Source organism: Coregonus lavaretus (genome assembly GCF_964263955.1).
Source record: "Coregonus lavaretus genome assembly, contig: HAP1_SCAFFOLD_1485, whole genome shotgun sequence".
Taxonomy (NCBI): domain Eukaryota; kingdom Metazoa; phylum Chordata; class Actinopteri; order Salmoniformes; family Salmonidae; genus Coregonus; species Coregonus lavaretus.
The window spans coordinates 63,616-77,478 of record NW_028164039.1 but is presented as its reverse complement, the minus strand read 5'-3'; the positions used below and the strand labels follow the sequence as shown (position 1 = coordinate 77,478).

At 43.0% G+C, this 13,863-nt stretch overlaps 1 pseudogene across 1 annotated transcript in view; it reads left to right on the top strand.

Annotated features, from left to right (window-relative positions):
• The window catches only part of LOC311117520 (ceramide kinase-like), a 35,849-nt pseudogene extending 27,330 nt beyond the window's left edge, over positions 1-8,519 (top strand). Inside the window, exons 3-13 of the transcript in view lie at positions 982-1,104; positions 3,876-4,001; positions 4,690-4,756; positions 4,998-5,143; positions 5,383-5,457; positions 5,960-6,112; positions 6,223-6,328; positions 6,484-6,569; positions 6,681-6,886; positions 7,666-7,847; positions 7,983-8,519. The product of the transcript in view is annotated as a ceramide kinase-like (transcript). The remainder of the gene's footprint in view (positions 1-981; positions 1,105-3,875; positions 4,002-4,689; positions 4,757-4,997; positions 5,144-5,382; positions 5,458-5,959; positions 6,113-6,222; positions 6,329-6,483; positions 6,570-6,680; positions 6,887-7,665; positions 7,848-7,982) is intronic.
• The last annotated feature ends 5,344 nt before the right edge of the window (positions 8,520-13,863 follow it).

Sequence of the window (13,863 nt, the reverse complement as noted above, 5' to 3'; positions counted from 1 at the left end):
TTCACTGCTCGACTTAGGGACCTTACAGATAATTTTATGTGTGGGGTACAGAGATGAGGTAGTCATTTAAAAAAATAATGTTAAACACTATTATTGCGCACAGTGAGTCCATGTAACTTATTATGTGACTTGTTAAGCAAATGTTTCCTCCTGAACTTATTTAGGCTTGCAATAACAAAGAGGTTGAATACATATTGACTCAATACATTTCAGCTTTTCAGTTTGTATTAACTTTTAAACATAAAAAAAAAAAACATAGTTCCACTTTGACATTATAGGGTATTGTGTGTAGGCCAGGGACAAAAAAAATCTACACAGGCACGATCAAAAAGTAGAACTCAGTAGCCCGGCTCCGCGGCAGAACGGCGCTAACATCAACTGACAAGCAAGTTCGTTAGTGAAAACATGCTTTTTCTAAATGAAATCCGCAGAATACAAAACAAAATAGGGACTAAGTATATATTAATTTACAATGCTGACTGAATTTCAATATCCACCCTCCGAAGACAATCTGTTCCTGTTTTCATTCTCTATTTCTGATTCTCTCTTTAAATCACCATAGAAACTGCCCTTTTTAACGTAGATTGATCGCCAATGAAAGCCAAGGATCTGTAGGTGAAAATTATGAGGGTATCAAGTTGATTTTGATTGGTCCAACCCATGCAAACACCTCCAAATGGTACCACCTCCCAACCCCAAATATTGAAGAGATACTACCAAGAGCGGCGTGGTCAAGTATATTAAGGTTATAATATCGTAGCGAACAATCTAATGATTCATTCTTTGTGATTTATAATGACATGGGGCAAAGAAAACAACGTTTGAACTTTACTTTCGTAGCACCCTCTTGAATTGCCCTGTTTTTCTCTATATTCTAGAGCAGTGAGTGAACGCCCTACAATATGGTAGATGATACTGCAAGGTAAATCTGTTTTGTTAAGCCTCTGTACCCTGTCACCCCTTTGTGTCCCTCTTCCACAGTGTCTTATGTGGAGAGAGTGCGGCAGCACCGCTGGCGGTGTAGTGACGTCACCTTCCACTGTCCAGAGGGGGCGCTGTGTCAGCAGTGGGTCCAGACCATCAGAGAGCAGCTCGCAGCACTGAGTATGGCTGAGTATTACTGACACTGAATATGCTTTGTGAAGTCTGGTTGCAAGGCTAACTCAGAAATGAGTATGGCCGTCATTCTGTGCAGTTACTCAGTAGTGCTGAGCGATTAACCGTCATTTCATATTTTTTCCGGTCATTAAACAACTAATTGGCCGTCTGTTCAATTACTTGAATTCCATCTATTTTTTTAAATTAATTTTTTATGTGAGCCCAGCGTGCCGTTTCTCTAGAGAGAAATCAAATAATTCACAACAGAAATCAAGTCAACTATGTGGGACGCTGGGCTGAAGGGAGTTGTCGTTTTCATTAAGCAAATATTCAACCTAGTTCAGCTCAGAAATGTGGTAATTAACTACAATCCCATAATCCATTGCGCCAGTTTTTTTCTGTTTCGGACGGAGACCAGAGAGGTCGCCAAAATATATCCAAAATAAGCCCAATGTGTTTCTATGGGTTTATTTTGGACCTAAAATTGTCGCCTGCCTTCCTGCCTTTGTGACAATGACTCCCATTGTTAGGGCAGAAACATAATTATATACAGATCTATGGACGGATACATTTTTACGTCTGCTACGTTAGGTGAGATACACACAGACCGCATGAGAGAGGAATGTACACAACGCTGAGAGGGACAGAGACCGTTCGTGAAAGTATGCCTTATCTACTTTGAAGAACTAGTAAAATGATTTCATCAGACAGGTCTGCAGCATAGGCTACCTAAATAGGATGACTCAAAGACAGTACAGTATGGAGAGCACAGAGATAACGTTAGGTTTGGCTGACTGCTACTGCTTGAGATGAGATGATGACTTTAAGGAATGAAAAATAAATAATAAAGTCATCAAATAAAAACTAAGTACAGTGGGGGGGAAAAAGTATTTAGTCAGCCACCAATTGTGCAAGATCTCCCACTTAAAAAGATGAGAGAGGCCTGTAATTTTCATCATAGGTACACGTCAACTATGACAGACAAAATGAGAAAAAAAATTCAGAAAATCACATTGTAGGATATTTTATGAATTTATTTGCAAATTATGGTGGAAAATAAGTATTTGGTCAATAACAAAAGTTTCTCAATACTTTGTTATATACCCTTTGTTGGCAATGACACAGGTCAAACGTTTTCTGTAAGTCTTCACAAGGTTTTCACACACTGTTGCTGGTATTTTGGCACATTCCTCTATGCAGATCTCCTCTAGAGCAGTGATGTTTTGGGGCTGTCGCTGGGCAACACGGACTTTCAACTCCCTCCAAAGATTTTCTATGGGGTTGAGATCTGGAGACTGGCTAGGCCACTCCAGGACCTTGAAATGCTTCTTACGAAGCCACTCCTTCGTTGCCCGGGCGGTGTGTTTGGGATCATTGTCATGCTGAAAGACCCAGCCACGTTTCATCTTCAATGCCCTTGCTGATGGAAGGAGGTTTTCACTCAAAATCTCACGATACATGGCCCCATTCATTCTTTCCTTTACACGGATCAGTCGTCCTGGTCCCTTTGCAGAAAAACAGCCCCAAAGCATGATGTTTCCACCCCCATGCTTCACAGTAGGTATGGTGTTCTTTGGATGCAACTCAGCATTCTTTGTCCTCCAAACACGACGAGTTGAGTTTTTACCAAAAAGTTATATTTTGGTTTCATCTGACCATATGACATTCTCCCAATCCTCTTCTGGATCATCCAAATGCACTCTAGCAAACTTCAGACGGGCCTGGACATGTACTGGCTTAAGCAGGGGGACACGTCTGGCACTGCAGGATTTGAGTCCCTGGCGGCATAGTGTGTTACTGATGGTAGGCTTTGATACTTTGGTCCCAGCTCTCTGCAGGTCATTCACTAGGTCCCCCCGTGTGGTTCTGGGATTTTTGCTCACCGTTCCTGTGATCATTTTGACCCCACGGGGTGAGATCTTGCGTGGAGCCCCAGATCGAGGGAGATTATCAGTGGTCTTGTATGTCTTCCATTTCCTAATAATTGCTCCCACAGTTGATTTCTTCAAACCAAGCTGCTTACCTATTGCAGATTCAGTCTTCCCAGCCTGGTGCAGGTCTACAATTTTGTTTCTGGTGTCCTTTGACAGCTCTTTGGTCTTGGCCATAGTGGAGTTTGGAGTGTGACTGTTTGAGGTTGTGGACAGGTGTCTTTTATACTGATAACAAGTTCAAACAGGTGCCATTAATACAGGTAAAGAGTGGAGGACAGAGGAGCCTCTTAAAGAAGAAGTTACAGGTCTGTGAGAGCCAGAAATCTTGCTTGTTTGTAGGTGACCATATACTTATTTTCCACCATAATTTGCAAATAAATTCATAAAAAATCCTACAATGTGATTTTCTGGATTTCTTTTTCTCAATTTGTCTGTCATAGTTGACGTGTACCTATGATGAACATTACAGGCCTCTCTCATCTTTTTAAGTGGGAGAACTTGCACAATTGGTGGCTGACTAAATACTTTTTTCCCCACTGTAATATACACAACTGAAATATTGTATTGTTTCATAGTAATTTCCTATTTTTCTATTGATGTCTACCCAATGTGGACCTGGCAGAGACAATGGAATATTTTCAATGTTTTTGCAATTGAATGCTCACTATTAATGTATTTCATATTTTTTTTAATGATTGAAATCGAAAACCGTGATAATGTTTTCAATAATTGAACCGAAACCGAACTGACCTCAAAAAGCACTAATTGTTCAACACTTACTCAGCCTACAGCCTACAATTGATCTGGAAAATACAATAACATCTTTCACTTGACTTTTTGCAGTCAGCAGACCCAAGCATTTGCTGGTGTACATCAACCCTTATGGGGGCAAGCAGCAAGGCAAGCGTATTTATGAGCAGAAAGTCGCGCCTCTCTTCGCCTGTGCTTCCATCTCCACGGACGTGATTGGTGAGTTCCTGCCAAAGACATTAAACTTGCTTTAATAAAAGATTAGTCTTTATGGGCCAAGTAAAAATTGTTCACTGTAGGCAAATGGACACAAGCTCTCTCAGGCCGCACAGGAATATGACATCATTTACGGCCGCCATCCATCATCCCAGTTCCTTAATGGAACGGATGATGTCGATGAATACTGGATTCCCCTTCCATCCGGTTTACTTCTCAGACTACAGAAAGACTGTTTACATTTGTAACTGTGGAATTTCAAAGTCCAAATTTTGACTAATTGTATTTAACTATACAGCTGCTTGGGTTGATATCAAGATATTGATACAGTATTTGAGCAATTGTGTAAAAAAAAAAAAGAAAGATTCTAAGGTGGATGTGAAAATGTTTGCACATGAAATCAAACTATTCCTTTGGCTACAAATTATTACAATGTCTAACGATTAGAGAAGATTAAATGTCATTTAATCTGGGACTTCTTTATGGAAAATGCTTGGTCGATATATTGCTCCAAGCGAGTGAATGATTACTCCCAATGTCCAAAATATCGATTTATGCTACATATTAGGAGAACATCAAGCAATATAAATTAGTCAATTGTAAACCTGTTCAAGTTGACTTTTCAAGTGTATCCCATCTACAGGAAGCATGTTGAGACTTCTAACTCTTTCCTGGTCATTTGTTGTCATAGTTACAGAGCATGCCAATCATGCCAGGGACCACTTGAGGACAGAGGCGGAGTTAAAGCAATATGATGGGTGAGTCGAGGGTGGAGATGTTCTCAATGTCATTGTCGCTACAGTAATCAAAGGTCTGTTTTAAAGACCTCTTTGTAGTCTGGTTTTCAGCCCAACCGTCACTAAATCATATTCAACCAATCATAGTTGAACTAAAAACACCCCGGGTCAAGTATATTCCTCTCAAACAACAAACAAAAAGATCAGTTTTGTTGTTGTTCTGACCTCTGTGTGTTACATGACCTTTGACCTCTATGCAGAGTGGTGTGTGTGTGGGCGGGGACGGCATGTTCAGCGAGATAGTTCATGGCCTGGTCTTTCGAGCACAGAAGGATAACGGAGTGGACCAGAACAGCCCGGAGGAGAAGCTAGTACCCTGTACTCTCCGCATCGGCATTATACCCGCAGGTTAGTCAACACCCAACACACACATTCACAAGCACATGCATGGACACATTCTATACACGCCATCTGCAAGCATACATACATTATTTTTCTCGGTGTCTTGACAATATATAACTGTGTTGATTTCACATTCCATTTTTCCATCTTACACACACGTGTATACACACGCACCATGGCCGTGATTCAGAGATTTTGTAGTCAGAAACAGAACGTATCAATGTCTTGTTTTGTGTGGTATCCAGGTTCGACGGACTGCATCTGCTATGCAACTGTCGGCATCAACGTCCCTGTGACCTCAGCCTTACACATCATAGTGGGTCAGTGCATTTATCCACATTGAAATATTGGCAGCACTTCTAATTAAATTGCCTTTAAAAAAAAAAAATGGAGTGTAACTGACCTTTTTATACAGCATAAGCATTCTTTATCACTGTTCCAGGTCATTCCTGGAGCTTTATTGTGAGTAGAAATGTGTGTCATGTTTGTCACTTCCATGTTATCGCTATGGTACACTCAGCTGACCAACAAGTGACAGCCGTGACCTACTGATTCAAAGGTTTAGAGATAAGAGGAAACTGCTGGAGGTGCGTGGGTGTGTGTGAGTAGGTGGGTGGGTGTGTGTGCGGGTGTGTGTGAGTAGGTGGGTGGGTGTGTGTGAGTAGGTGGGTGTGTGTGTGTGCGGGTGTGTTCAGGCATTGGTGTGTTTCATAGTAAAAGCACGTATTGTGTGCCGTCACACCTCTGCCTCTGTAGGACACTGTACCCCACAGTATCTGTGGAGGATCACTCATACTAGACTTTGGGTGCGTGTCTTCACAGGAGACTCCCAGCCAATGGACGTGTGCTCGGTCCATCACAACAACACATTCCTGAGGTACTCAGTCTCCCTGCTTGGATACGGTTTCTACAGCGACGTGCTGGCAGACAGCGTGAGGAAACGATGGATGGGACCAGCCAGATATGACTTTTCCGGTAGGTCAGAAGAGTTAGCTTTAGCTTTTTTAGGAAATACCACCACTGGGTACAGTTGCGGTAGACTGTTGCCATTGCTAATAATAAAGGCCATGCCGTCGTTTGTGCAGGTTTTAAGACTTTTCTGACACATCACCACTATGAAGGGATTGTGTCTTTTCTACCAGCAACTGACACACTGGGAACACCAGGAGACCAGACCAGGTGTAGAGCTGGGTATGTCAGACTGTACTCTTACAACCTGTCCAATGATACACACAACCTGTTATGTACTTTAGTATTACATGTTTGTCTAGATGGTGCAAAGGAGAGATTGTTCACTTTGCTAGCAAACTCCATTGTCCCATCCTCACTCCATTCCTGTGTTCCAGGTGCTTCATATGCCAGCACGACGGGCAGCTGTATCCAGAGGATTCCCCAGAGAAATGCAAGACTGCTCCAGATGTCTCAGACAGTGGTAAGCACATAGAACACCCAAATGACCTCAACTCCACACGCCATGGGTCTCTACTGAAACCTACACAATGTATTTACCACAAAGCACCAACCTGTTTCTGCTCTATCCCAGAAAATGAAGGGGGGTGAGGGGTGATCAGAGGGAAGTTCCTGGCCATCAACGCGGCCAGTATGAGCTGTGCCTGTCCCCGTAGCCCCAAGGGCCTGTCCCCCGCCGCCCACCTCGCTGATGGCACCACCGACCTCATCCTTGTACGCAAGTGCTCCCGATTCAACGTCCTGTGCCACCTGCTACGCCACACCAGCAAAGACGACCAGGTTACCACACTGGATGGGGCTACTGCAATGGTGTCTTGATTTCTGTGGGTACTCCAACCCAGGTCCATAGGAGTGGTTGCATGAGATGGTTAACTCGCTAATTCCCTGTATCAGGGATTTCACTTTCTCACTTCTGTTCCTCTCCCCTTCAGTTTGACACGACCTTCTGTTCCTCTCCCCTTCAGTTTGACATGACCTTCTGTCCCTCTCCCCTTCAGTTTGACATGACCTTCTGTTCCTCTCCCCTTCAGTTTGACACGACCTTCTGTCCCTCTCCCCTTCAGTTTGACACGACCTTCTGTCCCTCTCCCCTTCAGTTTGACACAACCTTCTGTCCCTCTCCCCTTCAGTTTGACATGACCTTCTGTTCCTCTCCCCTTCAGTTTGACACGACCTTCTGTCCCTCTCCCCTTCAGTTTGACACGACCTTCTGTCCCTCTCCCCTTCAGTTTGACATGACCTTCTGTCCCTCTCCCCTTCAGTTTGACACAACCTTCTTTTCCTCTCCCCTTCAGTTTGACACAACCTTCTGTCCCTCTCCCCTTCAGTTTGACACGACCTTCTGTCCCTCTCCCCTTCAGTTTGACACGACCTTCTGTCCCTCTCCCCTTCAGTTTGACATGATCTTCTGTCCCTCTCCCCTTCAGTTTGACATGACCTTCTGTCCCTCTCCCCTTCAGTTTGACATGACCTTCTGTCCCTCTCCCCTTCAGTTTGACATGATCTTCTGTCCCTCTCCCCTTCAGTTTGACATGACCTTCTGTCCCTCTCCTCTTCAGTTTGACATGACCTTTGTAGAGGTGCACCGTGTGCGGAGCTTCCGCTTCACGCCACGCCAGAACGACTCAGAGCTAGACCTGAGGGAGAACGGCAAGCAGCTCTTCAGCCAGATCTGCCACCCTGCCTATAGCAGCTGGAACTGTGACGGCGAGATCCTCCCCCACGCTGCCATCGAAGTCGGGTATGCACCCCCCTATATGTGGAAATATAACCCACTTCTGAAAGTTTGTCTGCACTGTGCTATTTTCAACATTTGAATTTAATTCATGCCTTTGTTTTTCCCTGACAATGTTTTCTTTGTCTTCTGCCCTTCCAGAGTCCACTGCCAGTTGATCAAGCTGTTTGCGCGAGGGATCGAAGAGCAGTCTTTGTTTGAGGACCTCGCCCACCCGTGTGCACTATAGATCCCCTCCTCCCTCCGCTGCCCTACCCTATCGAAGTCACTGGAACAGTCCTACTGCGTTTCAAATGCTCCCACTGCTGTCGCTTCCTTAGCCCTGTGCACTACATTTCTCTGATGTACTTGTAGGTTTTTCAGACATTTTTGTTTTCTGGGGCCATTTTGGAGGTCACAAGTTCACAGGTCAAGGAGTGCTGGTGCTGGTACATTTACAGAGAGGTTCAGCTATTTACTAATAGTGAAGAAGAAATCATGAAAACCTTTTCCCCCCTTTCTGCTATCCTTTTGCAATAGAGAGATGTTAACCTAGCACTTAAAGTGCTGTTCAACAGTTGTACAACTCCCTTTTGCATGTGTTTGAATGTATTCTGCTCCAAATGATGAACAGTTACAAAGCTTTGTTTGTTTATTTATCCATTTGGATAAAACCAATATTAAAGGATGTTGCTAGCTGCTTGCCTTGTTGGAATTATTTCCCTGCACATAAAAAGCATGAATTTGAATACATTTGTGTGGATGATAGGATATTGGATGAATCAGAGCACTTTCTATGGGTACCAGATGTCAGCTAGCCTGTCACCTTAATGTGGTAATGTAACATTGAAACAAACCATCACTAAATCTGATGGCACAAACACATGTCCTATATAGCTACAGTATACCACCAGACTGGCTAGAGTCACACTGAAAACTCAATGTAGAGTATCAACACAGTTTATGCACTGAAACATGTGACTTGGTAGCATTAAAATAGACGCAGCAGTCAAATTTTTACCAGGCAATTTCTGCCATTGCTGCGATGTCATTCCATGTTAATATGCTGTGGTGTCTGAGGTTGCTGTCAGAAAAGTGTTGTGTATTTGTTGCACTCGCAGTGCTTGGTGTCCTGCGTATCATATTGCCTTCTGCACACACTGTTCTGGGGGTCGTTTCCCCTGCACTGGCAATCTGGTCTTTGCTGCTGCGGACGAGGAAAATAGTAGCAATTAATGGTTGTTCATAGCATAAAAAAAGAAGTTTTACCCATCTGACCAAAATACTAGTCTCAACTGTATGCTGTGGTGATGTAGCCTGGTTTAGATGTCATGCTGCTGTGGTGATGGTTTAATGTTATTGTGCAGTGATTTTGCCTAAAACGTCTGGTATACTCCCTCGTACCATTTGACTTAACACTGCAGCTAGTAGTAGAGGTCACATAGCATCCCCAGTGTCTGCCTGAAAGTAAAAGATTGATCTGAGATGTGTGTCTTGAACAATAAAAAGATGCGCTTGATGAAGACCTCCAGTCTGCCTTGATTTTGGAAGGATAGAATTGCAAACAATCTCAAATCAAATGTTATCAAATGTGTATTTGTCACGTGCTTCGTAAACAACAGGTGTAGACTAACAGTGAAATCCTTACTTACAGGCCCTTAATGCAGAGAGGAGAACAAGATAAATAATAGAAAGATAATAACACAAGGAATAAATCCACAATGAGTAACGATAACTTGGCTATATACACAGGGTACCAGTACCGAGTTGATGTGCAAGGGCATGAGGTAATTGAGGTAGATACACTACCAGTCAAAAGTTTTAGAACACCTACTCATTCAAGGGTTTTTCTTTATTTTTACTATTTTCTACATTGTAGAATAATAGTGAAGACATCAAAACTTGATATGTCAGGTGGATGGATTGTCTTCGTAAGCTTTTTGTGCGTATGGAACATTTCTGGGATCTTTAATTTCAGCTCATGAAACATGGGAACAACACTTTACATGTTGCGTTCATATTTTTGTTCAGTATAGATGGGTGTACATAATAAACTGGCCACTGAGTGTATAACTAGAAATAAAGTGACTAGGCAACAGGGTAGATAATAAACAGTAGCAGCAGTGTATGTGAAGAGACAAAGTTAGTGCAGAAATGGTCATTGCAAATAGTTAACCAAATACAGTGCCTTGCAAAAGTATCATTCCCCTTGGCGTTTTTCCAATTTTTTTGCATGTCAACCTGTAATTTAAATGGATTTTTATTTGGATTTCATGTAATGGGAATACACAAAATAGTCCACATTGGTGAAGTGAAATTGAAAAATAACCTGTTTCATAAAATTCTAAAAATAAATAACGGAAAACTGGTGCGTGCATATGTATTCACCCAATTTGCTATGAAGCCCCTAAATAAGATCTGGTGCAACCAGTTACCTTCAGAAGTCACATAATTTGTTAAATAAAGTCCACCTGTGTGGAATCTGAGTGTCACATGAGCTGTCACATGATCTCCCGAGTGGCGCAGTGGTCTAAGGCACTGCATCGCAGTGCTAGCTGTGCCACTAGAGATCCTGGTTCGAATCCAGGCTCTGCTGTAGCCGGCCGCAACCGGGAGACCAATGGGGCGGCGCACAATTGGCCCAGCGTCGTCCAGGGTAGGGGAGGGAATGGCCGGCAGGGAGGTTGCTCAGTTGGTAGAGCATGGCGTTTGCAACGCCAGGGTTGTGGGTTCGATTCCCATGGGGTATGAAAATTAAAAAGAATAATGTATGCACTAACTGTAAGTCGCTCTGGATAAGAGCGTCTGCTAAATGACGTAAATGTAAATGTAAATGTAAATCTCAGTATATATACACCTGTTCTGAAAAGCTCCAGAGTCTGCAACACCACTAAGCAAGGGGCACCACCAAGCAAGCGGCACCATGAAGACCAAGGAGCTCTCCAAACAGGTCAGGGACAAAGTTGTGGAGAAGTACAGATCAGGGTTGGGTTGTAAAAAAATATCAGAAACTTTGAACATCCCACGGCGCACCATTAAATCCATTATTAAAAAATTGAAAGAATATGGCACCACAACAAAACCTGCCAAGAGAGGGCCGCCTACCAAAACTCACGGACCAGGCAAGAAGGGCATTAATCAGAGAGGCAACAAAGAGACCAAAGATAACCCTGAAGGAGCTGCAAAGCTCCACAGCGGAGATTGGAGTATCTGTCCATAGGACCACTTTAAGCCGTACACTCCACAGAGCTGGGCTTTACAGAAGAGTGGCCAGAAAAAAAGCCATTGCTTAAAGAAGTTAATAAGTAAACACGTTTGGTGTTCGCCAAAAGGCATGTGGGAGATGCCCCAAACATATGGAAGAGGGTACTCTGGTCAGATGAGACTAAAATTGAGCTTTTTGGCCATCAAGGAAAACGCTATGTCTGGCGCAAACCCAACACCTCTCATCACCCTGAGAACACCATCCCCACAGCGAAGCATGGTGGTGGCAGTATCATGCTGTGGGGATGTTTTTCATCGGCAGGGACTGGGAAACTGGTCAGAATCAAAGGAATGATGGATGGCGCTAAATACAGGGACATTCTTGAGGGAAACCTGCTTCCAGCAGGACTATGACCCTAAGCATACTGCTAAAGCAGCACTCGAGTGGTTTAAGGGGAAACATTTAAATGTCTTGGAATGGCCTAGTCAAAGCCCAGACCTCAGTCCAATTGAGAATCTGTGGTATGACTTAAAGATTGCTGTACACCAGTGGAACCCATCCAACTTGAAGGAGCTAGAGCAGTTTTTCCTTGAAGAATGGGGAAAAAAAACAATTGCTAGATGTGCCAAGCTTATGGGGACATACCCCAAGAGACTTGCAGCTGTAATTGCTGCAAAAGGTGGCTCTACAAGGTATGGACTTTGGGGGTGTGAATAGTTATGCACGCTCAAGTTTTTTTTTTTTTGTCTTATTTCTTGTAGGTTTCAGAAAAATAAATATTTTGCATCTTCAAAGTGGTAGGCACGTTGTGTAAATCAAATGATATAAACCCCAAAAAAATCACATTTAATTCCAGGTTGTAAGGCAACAAAATCGGGAAATGCCAAGGGGGGTGAATACTTTCGCAAACCACTGTAGCTACCCAGACTAACTACTTGGGCAGTCTTATAGCTTGGGGTTAGAAGCTGTTCAGGGTCCTGTTGGTTCCAGACTTGGTGCGTCGGTACCGCTTGTCGTGTAGTAGCAGAGAGAACATTCATTCAATGACTTGGGTGGCTGGAGTCTAGAGGATCTGAGGGCCCTTGCCAAATATTTTCAAAGTCCTGAGGGGGAAGAGGCGTTGTCGTGCCCTCTTCACTACTGTGTTGGTGTGTGGACCATGATAGATCCTTAGTGATCTGGACACTGAGGAACTTGAAACTCTCGACCAGCTTGTGGAGTATTCTTTATTCTAATCTAAGGACTTGATACTGCCGCTATGCCACAGAAACCTCCACATGAATGTGGATGCTAACCTCCCGTTATTGTAATGGTAAGAGGTCTTGGAGGTATGATATTTGTGCGTATGTACGTTTCTCACTTATCATTATTCACGATTCATTCAGGATTATCTGTAATCATGGTAGCACCCACATTAATGTAGAAGTGTTTAGAAACATATCATATTCTCATTTACAATAAAAGCAACTCCAAAATGGCACAATACATTATTTACCATTAATTTCTATTGGGCACAAAATAATCTGAAACACAACCAAAACAAACAGCAAATGCATCCAATAAATCTGTAGAGTCATAAGCTTGATGTAATCATTGCATGCTAGGAATATAGTACCAAATGCTTAATGTTTTATTACTTTAATGCGCTTATAAGTGAATTTCTCCCAATACTTTTGGTATCCTTAAATGGGGGGACTCTGTACAAAAAGTGATGTAATTTAAACGGTTCATCCAATATGGATGAAAATATTATCTAATTAAAGATGACAGTCTGCACTTTAACCTCATAGTCATTGTATCATTTCAAATCAGATATAGAGCCAAACTAAGAAAAAAAGCATCACTGTCCCAATAATTACAGAGGGCACTGTATTTAACTACACATATACAGTACCAGTTAAAAGTTTGGACACACCTATTCATTCAAAGGTTTTTCTTTATTTTTACTATTTTCTACCTTGTAGAATAATAGTGAAGACATCAAAACTATGAAATAACACATGTGGAAACATGTACTGTAATTTTCGGACTATAAGCCGCGCCTTTTTTCCTGTTTTTCGACCCTGCAGCTTTTTTTAACGGTGCGGCTAATCTATGGTGTGTAAGGGTAGGTTGTTAGTGGTTAGATTTTGGCTCTAACCACTAACAACCTACCCTTACACACCTATTTTGCTACCCCTGCACTAAGATTTGTGCCATGGCTCAGCACATGCGCCCCCTTCCACCAGACCCCCAATACACTTCATTAATCACATCACTGTGTGTCTCTTGCTAAAATAATCAAGTTTAAAATGTTTTTGTTTGACATATTCCCCCAGTCTCTGCCGCCGTTCATGTTAAGGAAGTCTAACCGTGAATTCTCCATAAGAGGTGGGAGGGAAATCACCACAATCAGAAACCAGTAGAGAAGCCCATAAAGCCACCATGCCAGAAAAAAACATCCATTTAAGCAGATTCTGAAGACATGCCCTTAAGAACCCATGACCCATTTTCTCAGCCTATACCACTTCCTGGGTGAGAGGACACTAAACCCCTCATTCTTCATCACGTGTTGTACTGACCTTACAAACCTTCCAGGATCAATCAAATAAGACTCCAGCAGAACCTTATTTTTCCCCTTTAGTCTCCATCAGGAACCTAGAAAGTTACTGGGCCCTCAGCCTGACTGGCTGTCAGCTCTGGATCCAATGAGCAGTATGAAAACGAGACCGCCTTGTCCTCCGCTCCCGCAGACTCACCTCCCCCCTCTTCCTCTTCCTCCTCCATTGGCACGGTACCGTCCTCCTCCTCCCCAGTCTCTGTCCCCCTGCACTTCCCCCCTGATCAGTGCCTCTTCCC